Raw genomic sequence first — 14,241 nt, forward strand, 5'->3', positions numbered from 1 at the left:
TTATCCAGTATTGACTGTGCACGGTACCACTTCTCTTGTATCTGTTATTATCCAGTATTGACATTGCACAGTCCCACTTCTTTTGTATCTGGTATTATCCACTTGACATTGCACAGTACTACTTCTCTTGTATCTGGTATTACCAAGCATGGACATTGCACAGTACCACTTCTCAAGTATCTAATCCTTTAGGTATTGACTGTGCACAGTACCACTTCTCTTGTATCTGGAATTACCCAGCATGGACATTGCACAGTACCACTTCTCTTGTATCTGGTATTACCCAGCATGGACATTGCACAGTACCACTTCTTTTGTATCTGGTATTACCCAGCATGGACATTGCACAGTACCACTTCTTTTGTATCTGGTATTACCCAGCATGGACATTGCACAGTCCCACTTCTTTTGTATCTAGAATTACCCAGCATGGACATTGCACAGTACCACTTCTTTTGTATGTGGTATTACCCAGCATGGACATTGCACAGTACTACTTCTCTTGACTGTGCACAGTAGCACTTCTTATTTCTGATGTGCAGTACATGTTGGGGGTTATACTCCAGGCTGCAGGCCCTTATAGTAGTAAACAGCTTTTGTCACTGCTGCATTAGCTCCCCTAGTGGACATTCTGCATACTGCACTTTGTTTTTCTGCAAAAAAAAAAAAAAAAAAAAGATGACAGTGGGTGCATTCTGCGAGTTAATCAGCCGCCATCGTCACCGCATTGTCTCATCCTTTGTTCTGCGGCACATCGCTGTGTCCATGTATTACCGCAGCACATCGCTGTGTCCATGTATTACCGCAGCACATCGCTGTGTCCATGTATTACCGCAGCACATCGCTGTGTCCATGTATTACCGCAGCACATCGCTGTGTCCATGTATTACCGCAGCACATCGCTGTGTCCATGTATTACCGCAGCACATCGCTGTGTCCATGTATTACCGCAGCACATCGCTGTGTCCATGTATTACCGCAGCACATCGCTGTGTCCATGTATTACCGCAGCACATCGCTGTGTCCATGCATTACCGCAGCACATCGCTGTCTCCATGTATTACCGCAACCCGTATGGCTTATTCTAGGCTGGACACCACCTGTAGCAACAGGAACCTAGCATAGAAAGGGTTAAATGGGGATATTCTGCAGCCAACACTTGGTGCAGACTAACTAGAATAATGGTCTCTAAGCTGTGGAACCTTCAGCTGTTGCAAAACTACAACTCCCAGCATGCCCGGACAGCCAACGGCTGTCCGGGCATGCTGGGAGTTGTAGTTTTGCAACCTATTTGGAACATGACATCTATACATATTAGAAGTATTTAGCAGTTTCTTCCTGCTGTGCTCAGTGCTGCCCCCTATAAAGTAATATCTGAGCTGTCCATAGTAGTGGGGGAAGGGAAGTGATTACATTTTACTCATATATCTGGAATTGGGGTTCACACGGCTGAGGGTTTGTTACAATGTATAAAGACAGGCAGGAGTCATCAGCATGGAGCATTGGCGGGTTATCTACAGTAGGGGGCGCAGTCTGACGCAGCCCCAAAGAACCTTAGGCCATAGGACAGTGTTTCCCAATCAATGTGCCTCAAGGTGTTTCAATACTACAACTCCCAGCATGCCCAGACAGCCTTTGAACCAGTTATCACAGTGTTTCCCAACCAGGGTGGCTCCAGCTGTTGCAAAACTACAACTCCAAGCATGCCCAGACAACCTTTCAACCAGATATCACAGTGTTTCCCAACCAGGGTGCCTCTAGCTGTTGCAAAACTACAACTCCCAGCATGCCTAGACAGCCTTTGAACCAGATATCACAGCGTTTCCCAACCAGTGTGCCTCCAGGTGTTGCAAAACTACAACTCCCAGCATGCCCAGACAGCCTTTGAACCAGATATCACAGCGTTTCCCAACCAGTGTGCCTCCAGGTGTTGCAAAACTACAACTCCCAGCATGCCTAGACAGCCTTTGAACCAGATATCACAGCGTTTCCTAACCAGTGTGCCTCCAGGTGTTGCAAAACTACAACTCCCAGCATGCCTAGACAGCCTTTGAACCAGATATCACAGCGTTTCCTAACCAGTGTGCCTCCAGGTGTTGCAAAACTACAACTCCCAGCATGCCTAGACAGCCTTTGAACCAGATATCACAGCGTTTCCTAACCAGTGTGCCTCCAGGTGTTGCAAAACTACAACTCCCAGCATGCCTAGACAGCCTTTGAACCAGATATCACAGCGTTTCCTAACCAGTGTGCCTCCAGGTGTTGCAAAACTACAACTCCCAGCATGCCCGGACAGCCGTTGGCTGTCCGGGCATGCTGGGAGTTGTAGTTTTGCAACAGCTGGAGGCACCCTGGTTGGGAAACACTGATAACTGGTTCCCAATAGTGGTATTGATCGGATTGGTGCGCGCCTGCGTCATCGTGCAACTTTCCCCAATTTTCCGTGGGAATTAAACAGAGCCGCCCACACCCCTTTAATATGTTTGGGATTATATATTTATAGCTGCAGCGGAGCATGACAACAAACACAGCAGAGAATGAAACATATGGGAACAGGTGCGACATGAGAGACGTTGCGGGCGCCGCGCCAGACCACCGCGCGAAGACAAACAAAGCTGCGACCGGAGAGAACTTCACCAGAAAAACCATCCGCCCCTAATTACAGATATATTTAAAGGGGTACTCCGGAGATAAAAGAATGTTTCCAAATCAACTGGTGCCAGAAAGTTATACAGATTTGTTAATGACTTCTATTTAAAAATCTTAATCCTTCCAGTACTTATCAGCTGCTGTATGCTCCACAGGAAGTTGTGTAGTTCTTTCCAGTCTGACCACAGTGCTCTCTGCTGACACCTCTGTCCATGTCAGGAACTGTCCAGAGTAGGAGCAAATCCCCCATAGCAAATCTCTCCTGCTCTGGACAGTTCCTAACATGGACAGAGGTGTCAGCAGAGAGCACTGTGGTCAGACTGGAAAGAACTACACAACTTCCTGTGGAGCATACAGCAGCTGATAAGTCCTGGAAGGGTTAAGATTTTTATACAGAAATAATTTAAATCTTCACTATAGGACCATCTTAGACATGGGAATCCTTACTATAGGACCATCTTATACACTGTAAACCTTACTATAGGACCATATTAGACACTGGAACCTTCACTATAGGACCATCTAAGACACTGGAACCCTCACAATAGGACCATCTTAGACACTGGAACCTTTACTATAGGACCATCTTAGACACAGGGACCTTCACTTTAGGACTATCTTAGATACAGGAGCCCTTCCCATCTTGGACACAGTAACCCTTACTATAGGACCATCTTACACACTGGAATCTTTACTATAGAACCATCTTAGGAACAGGAACCTTCACTATAGGACCATCTTAAATACAGGAACCTTACTATAGGACCATCTTATACACTGGAACCCTTTCTATAAGACCATCTTAGACACTGGAACCTTTACTATAGGACCATCTTATACACTGGAACCCTTTCTATAAGACCATCTTAGACACTGGAACCCTCACTAAAGAACTATCTTAGACAGTGAAACGTTACTATAGAACCATATTAGACACTGGAACCCTTATTATAGAACCATCTGATACACTAGAACCTTTACTAAAGGACCATCTTAGACATAAGAACCTTCACTATAGGACCATCTTAGACACAGTAACCCTCATTATAGGACCATCTTAGACACAGGAATCCTTACTATAGGACCAGCTGAGACACAGGAACCTTCGCTATGAGACCATCTTAGACACTGGAACCCTTACTATGGGATCATCTTAGACACTAAATTCCTCACTATAGGACCATCTTACACACTGGAATCTTTACTATAGGACCATCTTAGGAACAGGAACCTTCACTATAGGACCATCTTAAATACAGGAACCTTACTATAGGACCATCTTATACACTGGAACCCTTTCTATAAGACCATCTTAGACACTGGAACCCAACCATAGGACCATCTTATACACTGGAACCCTCACTAAAGAACTATCTTAGACAGTGAAACGTTACTATAGAACCATATTAGACACTGGAACCCTTATTATAGGACCATCTGATACACTAGAACCTTTACTAAAGGACCATCTTAGACATAAGAACCTTCACTATAGGACCATCTTAGACACAGTAACCCTCATTATAGGACCATCTTAGACACAGGAATCCTTACTATAGGACCAGCTGAGACACAGGAACCTTCGCTATGAGACCATCTTAGACACAGGAACCCTTACTATGGGATCATCTTAGACACTAAATTCCTCACTATAGGACCATCTTAGAAACTGGAAACTTTACTATAGGACCATCTTAGACACTGGAACCTTTACTATAGGACCATCTTAGACACAGGAGCCCTTCCCATAGAACCATCTTAGATACAGTAACCCTTACTATAGGACCATCTTATACACTGGAATCTTTACTATAGGACCATCTTATACACTGGAATCTTTACTATAGGACCATTTTATACACTGGAATCTTTACTATAGGACCATCTTAAACACAGGAACCTTACTATAGGACCATCTTATACACTGGAACCCTCACTAAATCACCATCTTAGACACAGGAACCTTCCCTATAGGACCATCTAAGACACAGGAACCCTCACTATAGGACCATCTTAGACACTGGATCCCTTACTATAGGACCATCTTAGACACTGGAACCCTTATTATAGGACCATCTTAGACACTGGAACCCTCACTATATCACCATCTTAGACACTGGAACCCTCACTATATCACCATCTTAGACACTGGAACCCTCACTATATCACCATCTTAGACACAGGAACCTTCCCTATAGGACCATCTAAGACACAGGAACCCTCACTATAGGACCATCTTAGACACTGGATCCCTTCCTATAGGACCATCTTAGACACTGGAACCCTTACTATAGGACCATCTTAGACACTGGAACCCTTACTATAGGACCATCTTAGACACTGGATCCCTTACTATAGGACCATCTTAGACACTGGAACCCTTACTATAGGACCATCTTAGACACTGGAACCCTTACTATAGGACCATCTTAGAGACAGGAACCTTCCCTATAGGACCATCTTAGAGACAGGAACCTTCCCTATAGGACCATCTAAGACACAGGAACCCTCACTATAGGACCATCTTAGACACTGGAACCCTCACTATAGGACCATCTTAGACACAGGAACCTTCCCTGAAGGACCATCTAAGACACAGGAATCCTCACTATAGGACCATCTTAAATACCGGAAGCAAAAGCCTAAAGCTGTCAGACGTGTTGGTGTATAACATGATGCTGACCACACGATGGGCACCCACAGTACCCAACAGACCCCACAAACCTATCAGGTTCTCTCAAAGTGTCTGAAAGCCCCGATAGCATTATAGTATTGTGTGGCCCTCCATAATTATGACGCTGTCTCTTTAAAAATTTAAAGCACAATCTTGGCTGCCGGCATCTCCATATTTGCAAAGTTGAATCTGACTTAAGAATGGGGTGATTAGGGCTGAAATTCAATCACTACGGCACGGAGAACAATGGGGCGTGCAGCATGAGAAACCCGAGGTGTCCACAAAGGCCCAAACCAAATAAACAGAAGGGAAATGTGACATTGAAAGGATTTGATGAGCGCCTGCCAACGTAAACACCACCAGCGATGGCCGCCGCGAGACTGTTCACACGCTACCCGCTACCAAGACTTCCACCCTCAATGTGTTATTGACAAACGATGCGTAATGTACCCAAGACCTACGCAAAGCAGGAGCCGCCATTTTGTAAAATTAAAGGAGTGTGGCCCGAATGATGTCAATTAAAGGGGAACTCCATGGGAATATGTTAGACCCCAACTTAGCCACCGTGTGAGATCTGAATCATCAGTAACAGAGAAGGAACAAGATGGTGGCCACAGGGGGGACGTAACTACAGAGCAGTGCTATCAAACTGTTGCAAAACTACAACTCCCATCATGACCCAAGAAACACATTAGCGCATTATTCCCCGACCTGTGGCTCTTCAGCTGTTGCAAGACTACAACTCCCATAATTTCTTGACAAACGCCATACATTAGAGCAATGATCCCCAACCTGTGACTCTCCAGCCGTTACAAAACTACAACTCCCACCATGTCCTAACACAGTGTTTCCCAACCAGGGTGCCTCCAGCTGTTGCAAAACTACAACCTCCAGCATGCTCGGAAAGCCTTTGGCTGTCCGGGCATGCTGGGAGTTGTGGTTTTGCAACAGCTGAAGGCACCCTGTTTGGGAAACACTGTCCTAACAGATCACCATGCACATCAGAACTACAACTCCCATCATGCAATGTCAAAACAAATATACCAGTTAGTATTATTCCCCAACCTATGTCTCTGCAGCTGTTGCAGAACTACAACTCTAGTCGTTGTCTCACAGACATCCCCCACAATACACACACATTGGTGTATTGTTCCCAATTTTTGGCTCTCCAGCTGTTGCAAAAATACAACTCCCATCATGCCCTTAAAAACCCTATACACATTAGAGCATTATTCCTTAACCTGTGGCTCTCCAGCTGTTGCAAAACTACAACTCCCAGCATGTCCTAACAGACCCCTCCAATGGACTTTAAAAGCAGTGTTCACCAATCTGTGGCTCTCCAGCTGTTGCAGGACTACAAATCCCATCATTCCCTGATAGACCCCCATACACATTCAGTATTATTCCCCAAAATGTGGCTCTGCAAATTTTGCAAAACTACAACTCTCAGCATGTCCTAACAGTCCCTTATGTACATTAGAGAAGTGTTCCTCATTCTGTTACTCTTATTGCACAACTACAACTCCCAGCATGTCCTAACAGACCCTTTTGTACGTTCACATTAGAGCTGTGCTCCCCAACCTGTGTATCTCCAGCTGTTGCAGAACTACAACTCCTATCATGCCTTGGCACACCACATGCATTTACAACAGTGCACCCCAAACTGTGTCTCTCCAGCCGTTGCAGAACTACAGCTCCCATAATGCCCCGAAAGACCCCCATACACATTCAGTACTACTCCCCAACCTGTACAAGTGTCAGTTTATACTAAAGTTCCGACATTCTGTTCATGAACCAGAAGGCTCAGGATGAGTAATTTTTTATGCTACATTACAATATACTGACATTCATGGAAGATATGTCATCTTGCAAAACTACATCACCCAGCATGCCCGGACAGCCTTTGGCTGTCCGGGCATGCTGGGAGTTGTAGTTTTGCAACAGCTGGAGGCACCCTGTTTAGGGTAACATTGCTCTAGGGTTTCCTTTTTCGTCTGTTCCTTTAACAGATCGGTAACAATGGAGGTTTTGTATCCAAGGTTGGAACTGGAGAGTCTTATTTTATGCAAAGTGGCCTGGATGCCGATAATTCACCATTTCTTTCATGCAAAGCAGAGCTGACTGTGCGCTGATAGCAAACACCGGAGGGGTCCATACTAGGGGGGGGTGGGGGGGGGGGATCTCCCAGCATTCCCTGATGTCTGGTGGTTTGCTTTATGGCAGTGTTTTTCCAACCTGTGCGCCTCCAGCTGTTGCAAAACTACAACTCCCAGTGTCATCTCAGGGGTTTAATAGTTTATTTTTATAACAGTGTAGGAGGCTTAAAACTGGGTAAGGAACAGCCAAACTCTGCAACAAAGCTGAGGCTGTGGAAGACCGAGCACAGCAAGAAGATACAACTTAGTTAAACGGCACCAACAAGATCTCTCCAATGCAAAAACTTCAAAGCAGACGGGGGTTTTAAGATGTTCAAGCTCTTTTTGAAGAAGCGCAAAAAAATGGGCCATGTTAATCTCTTAAGGACGCAGGGCGTACCTGTACGTCCTGCACCCACTCCCACGCTATAACGTGGGTTCAAACGCCAACCCTGCGTCATAGCAGGTCGGTCGCGGAACCTAGCAACGGCCTGGGCCCATGGCTAATACCGGACATCACCAATCGCAATGATGCCCGGTATTAACCCCTTAGACGTGGCGATCAAAGTTGATTGCCGCGTCTAAAATGTAAAAAAATGCTTCCGGGCAGCTAAGCGGAGATGAACGGGACCACTGCGGTAAAACCACGGTGTCCTGATCAGCTGAGAAGAAGCAGGGAGGGTCCCTACCTTTCTCCTCGTAGTCCGATCGGCGATCTACTGCTCCATGCCTGAAATCCAGGCTGGAGCAGCAGAGCTCCAATAACACTGATCAATGCTATGCTATGGCATAGCATTGATCAGTGTATGCAAGCAGAAGATTACGTGTATTAGTCCCCTATGGGGTCTATAAATGTGTAATTTAAAAAAGGAAAAAAAAGTGAAAAAAGTTGATTTAACCCCTTCCCTAATAAAAGTTTGAATACCCCACCATGCGGGGTATTTTTAATCAACTGGTGCCATAAAGTTAAACAGATTTGTAAATTACTTCTCTTAATAAATACCAACACTTCCAGTACTTATCAGCTGCTGTATAATACACAGGAATTCCTTTTCTTTTTGAATTTCCTTTCTGCCTTACCACAAGTCCACAAGTGTTCTCTGCTGACACCTCTGTCCATGTCCATACAGGGGCGGAGTGACCGGTCGGTCCGATCGGACGTTGACCGAGGGACCAGCCGGGTACAGGGCCCGTCGCTGCCACCGCTCCTGAGGATCCAGGACACATGTCCTGGTTCCCCAGTAGACAGCGCTGCCTTCTCCTGTATGTGCGGTACGTCCCCTCCGTGTGAGCCATGTCTGTGCCTACCCAGAGGAGATGTGACCTCCGCCCTTGCTGCGCAGTGCAGGTGCCTGCACTATGGATGTAGGGAGACGCGGACCCCGCTGAGGAGATCGCTACGTGGGACATCAGGTGAGCATAATTTTTTTAAATTTCAACCTGGGATTGGGGGGAGGGGGAAAAACTCTGCTGCCTACACCTAATGTGAGGGGACCCCGCTGCATACACCTACTGTGGGGGGACCCCGCTGCATACACCTACTGTGGAGGGACCCTGCTGCCTACACCTAATGTGAGGGGACCCTGCTGCAAACACCTACTGTGGGGGTACCCCACTGCTTACACCTAATGTGAGGGGATATCGCTGCCTACACCTACAGTGGGGGGACACCGCTGCCTTCACCAACAGTGGGGGGACCCTGCTGCTTACACCTACTGTGGGGGGACCCCGCTGCCTACACCTACTGTGGGGGGACCCCGCTGCCTACACCTACTGTAGGGGGACCCTGCTGCCTACACCTACTTTGGGGGAACTCTGCTGCCTACACCTACTGTGGGGGAACTCTGCTGCCTACACCTACCATGGGGGACCTCTGCAGCCTACACCTATTGTGGGGGAACTCTGTTGCCTACACCTATTGTGGGGGAACTCTGCAGCCTACACCTACTGTGGGGGAACTCTGCTGCCTACACCCACTGTGGGGGACTATCTACTATGTTCCTGCCTAGCTAATATGGGGACAAACTACCAAACTAATAGGAGGGCTACCTACTACCTGCATAGGGGGTTTTCAGACCCCCGCAATCTGTCATTCAGCACCCACCTTTGTGAGCTCTCCGCAGCGCTGGAGGCTCCGAGTGTGCAGCGCGACTTGCATTGAGGGGGCGGGGTGTGTCGTAACACGGGGGCGGAGTCGTGATGTCACAATACTCCGGCTCCGTCGTACTGCACACTTGGAGCCTCCAGCGCTGCAGAGAGCTCACAAAGGTGAGTGCTGAATGACAGATTGCGGGGGTCCTCAGCGGCGGGACCCCTGCGATCAGACATCGTGTCCCCTATCCTTTGTATTAGTGTACCCTTTTAAAAAGTGAAGCGAAATCAGATCAATATTTGGTGTGATCACTTTTTATCTTTAAAACAGCACCAATTCTTCCAGGATGCACCAGTACAAAGTCAGAGATTTTGTAGAAATATAGTCAGGTGTATGATTAAAAAATTATACCAAACAGGTAATAATGATTATCATTTTTATATGTAGGTTGTAACACAGTCATTAACTGAAACAGCTGTGTAGGAGGCTTTAAACTGGGTGAGGAACAGCCAAACTCTGCTTCAGAGGTAAAGTTGTGGAAGACAGTGTCATGTCTCAAGTTTAATAGTTTATTTAATTTTCAATAATTAACACAATCCAAAAGTGAATAAACAAAAGAGTAATGTAAATCAAATACATTTTTGGCATGACCGCCCTTTGCCTTCAAAAGAGCATCAATTCTTCTAGGAATCAATTCTTCTAGGAATCAATTCTTCTAGGAATCAATTCTTCTAGGTTCTTGCACATAGTTTTTGAAGGAACTTGGCAAAATATTTTGGAGAACTTATCAGAAATCTTCTGTGTATTTAGCCCTTTAGGTCCTTCTGTCCTTTCAAGTAATCCCAGACAGACTAGACGTTGCTGCACTAAGTTTCCGTGGCCAACCATTGCCTCTACGGTCCTTAAAGGGGTGCTCCGCTGTAAACATCTTATCCCCTTAGGGGATAAGATGTTAGATCGGGGGGTCCCGTAGCTGGGGACCCCTGTGATCTCTGCTGTTGCCCCTTGTCATTCAGTGCACGGAGCAAACTCCGCTCGTGCCTGAGGACAGGCGATGCCGGCCGCCACGCCCCCTCCATTTACGTCTATGGGAAGAGGCGTGACAGCTGTGTACTAGCCATCGCGCCCCCTCCCATAGACATGAATGAGAGGGGCGTGGCATGATGTCACGAACACGGAAGCTGCAAGCTTCCATGTTCCGGACGCCACGGCTGCCGGCCCAGAGATCGTGCGGGTCCCCAGTGGCAGGACCCCCGCGATCAGACATCTTATCCCTTATCCTTTGTGTGGTGTCTCGGGGTGCGAAGGTGAGGTGTATGGGGCAGATGTTGTTGCCAGGGGCAGATGTTATTAACCCCTAAATGTTCGTGATGCCAGGGCGTGGTTTCCCGGTAACCACCCGAACGGTAGCACCGCTATCCCTAGGTTAGGCAGGGTAATAATAGTCCAAGACCAGGTTAGGGTTAACAGTAGCTTTACTGAGGTAGACAGATGGAAACAGTCTTTACAGTTAGGTCAGGATCCCAGAGAGGTGACCGGTAACACAGAAGGACCTCGCAGCTTTCTGGGACTTGTAGTGACTTTGACAGACTTTAGGACAGCCACTCTGACTATAATAGACTTGACTGTAGGTAGTGACAGCAGACAGAGATGACTTGACTTACTGGCCCGTGGCTGTAGGTGGCTTGAGACCTCCAGATGCTGGACGCTGACTCTGAGACGTCTGGTCTTTACTCAGACCTCAGGGAGGCATATATAATGTACATTATATATGCCTCCCTGAGGACGCCATTGAAACGCATGGCAGAAACGCGTCGGTGGTATAATATATTGCTATTCAATATTGGTAACAAATAGTTACTATTTATCTGTGGCACAGGTTGAGCGTTTCCTTTGCTTTAAGCAGGATCCTGCTCCCTGCGGTCTGTAAATATTAATTTTAATGATGTTGGAATCAAACACATTTACGGGTGATTTTTAATGATCCTATTAAAGTTACATTTTATAATTTTGTTCCCTTGATACAATCATGCATCTACCACTAGATGGAGCTGGACTCAAGTGTTTGAATACAAGTTCCATTCAGTGCATTTTGCCTTGTTAGCAGAGGGAACATTAAATAACCCACCAAAGGCACCAGTGTGCCTTCAGCTGTTGAAAAACTACAACTCCCAGCATGCCCGGACAGCCGTTGGCTGTCCGGGCATGCTGGAAGTTGTAGTTTTGCTACAGCTAGAGGCACCCTGGTTGAGAAACATTGGTTTAGGGAAACATCACTGTTACAGCCTTGGAGGCTGCGGTTGGCATTAATATGGGGGACAGTGGCTGTTGGCACTTGAGCTGGCACTGAGGCATTGTTGATGAAACTTACCATGGATTGGTAGCTGTCACTGTATAAGGGGCACAGGGGCTGGTATTGTAAGCACTGAGGCTGGTATTGTAGGCACTGAGGGTGGTATTGTAGGCACTGAGGCTGGTATTGTAGGCACTGAGGCTGGTATTGTAGGCACTGAGGCTGGTATTGTAGGCGCTGAGGCTGGTATTGTAGGCACTGAGGCTGGTATTGTAGGCACTGAGGCTGGTATTGTAGGCACTGAGGCTGGTATTGTAGGCACTGAGGCTGGTATTGTAGGCGCTGAGGCTGGTATTGTAGGCACTGAGGATGGTATTGTAGGCACTGAGAATGGTATTGTAGGCACTGAGGGTGGTATTGTAAGCACTGAGGCTGGTATTGTAGGCGCTGAGGCTGGTATTGTAGGCACTGAGGATGGTATTGTAGGCACTGAGAATGGTATTGTAAGCACTGAGGCTGATATTGTAAGCACTGAGGCTGGTATTGTAAGCACTGAGGATGGTATTGTAGGCACTGAGGCTGGTATTGTAGGCACTGAGGCTGGTATTGTAAGCACTGAGGCTGGTATTGTAGGCACTGAGGCTGGTATTGTAGGCACTGAGGCTGGTATTGTAGGCACTGAGGCTGGTATTGTAGGCACTGAGGCTGGTATTGTAGGCACTGAGGCTGGTATTGTAAGCACTGAGGCTGGTATTGTAGGCACTGAGGCTGGTATTGTAGGCACTGAGGCTGGTATTATAGGCACTGAGGCTGGTATTGTAGGCACTGAGGCTGGTATTGTAGGCACTGAGGCTGGTATTGTAGGCACTGAGGCTGGTATTGTAGGCACTGAGGCTGGTATTGTAGGCACTGAGGCTGGTATTGTAGGCACTGAGGCTGGTATTGTAGGCACTGAGGCTGGTATTGTAGGCACTGAGGCTGGTATTGTAAGCACTGAGGCTGGTATTGTAAGCACTGAGGCTGGTATTGTAGGCACTGAGGGTGGTATTGTAAGCACTGAGGCTGGTATTGTAAGCACTGAGGCTGGTATTGTAGGCACTGAGGGTGGTATTGTAGGCACTGAGGCTGGTATTGTAGGCACTGAGGGTGGTATTGTAGGCACTGAGGCTGGTATTGTAGGCACTGAGGCTGGTATTGTAGGCACTGAGGGTGGTATTGTAGGCAGTGAGGATGGTATTGTAGGCACTGAGGCTGGTATTGTAGGCACTGAGGCTGGTATTGTAAGCACTGAGGCTGGTATTGTAGGCACTGAGGGTGGTATTGTAGGCACTGAGGCTGGTATTGTAAGCACTGAGGCTGGTATTGTAGGCACTGAGGCTGGTATTGTAGGCACTGAGGCTGGTATTGTAGGCACTGAGGCTGGTATTGTAGGCAGTGAGGGTGGTATTGTAGGCACTGAGGCTGGTATTGTAGGCACTGAGGGTGGTATTGTAGGCACTGAGGCTGGTATTGTAGGCACTGAGGGTGGTATTGTAGGCGCTGAGGCTGGTATTGTAGGCACTGAGGCTGGTATTGTAAGCACTGAGGCTGGTATTGTAGGCACTGAGGCTGGTATTGTAGGCACTGAGGCTGGTATTGTAGGCACTGAGGCTGGTATTGTAGGCACTGAGGCTGGTATTGTAGGCAGTGAGGATGGTATTATAGGCACTGAGGCTGGTATTGTAGGCACTGAGGCTGGTATTGTAGGCACTGAGGCTGGTATTGTAGGCACTGAGGCTGGTATTGTAGGCACTGAGGCTGGTATTGTAGGCACTGAGGCTGGTATTGTAGGCACTGAGGGTGGTATTGTAGGCACTGAGGGTGGTATTGTAGGCACTGAGGCTGGTATTGTAGGCAGTGAGGATGGTATTGTAAGCACTGAGGCTGGTATTGTAGGCACTGAGGCTGGTATTGTAAGCACTGAGGCTGGTATTGTAGGCACTGAGGCTGGTATTGTAGGCACTGAGGCTGGTATTGTAGGCACTGAGGCTGGTATTGTAGGCACTGAGGCTGGTATTATAGGCACTGAGGCTGGTATTGTAGGCACTGAGGGTGGTATTGTAGGCACTGAGGGTGGTATTGTAAGCACTGAGGCTGGTATTGTAGGCACTGAGGCTGGTATTGTAGGCACTGAGGGTGGTATTGCAGGCACTGAGGCTGGTATTGTAGGCACTGAGGATGGTATTGTAGGCACTGAGGGTGGTATTGCAGGCACTGAGGCTGGTATTGTAAGCACTGAGGGTGGTATTGCAGGCACTGAGGCTGGTATTGTAGGCACTGAGGGTGGTATTGCAGGCACTGAGGCTGGTATTGTAAGCACTGAGGGTGGTATTGTAGGCACTGAGGCTGGTATTGTAGG

This window comes from Hyla sarda, chromosome 9, assembly GCF_029499605.1.
Source record: "Hyla sarda isolate aHylSar1 chromosome 9, aHylSar1.hap1, whole genome shotgun sequence".
NCBI lineage: Eukaryota > Metazoa > Chordata > Amphibia > Anura > Hylidae > Hyla > Hyla sarda.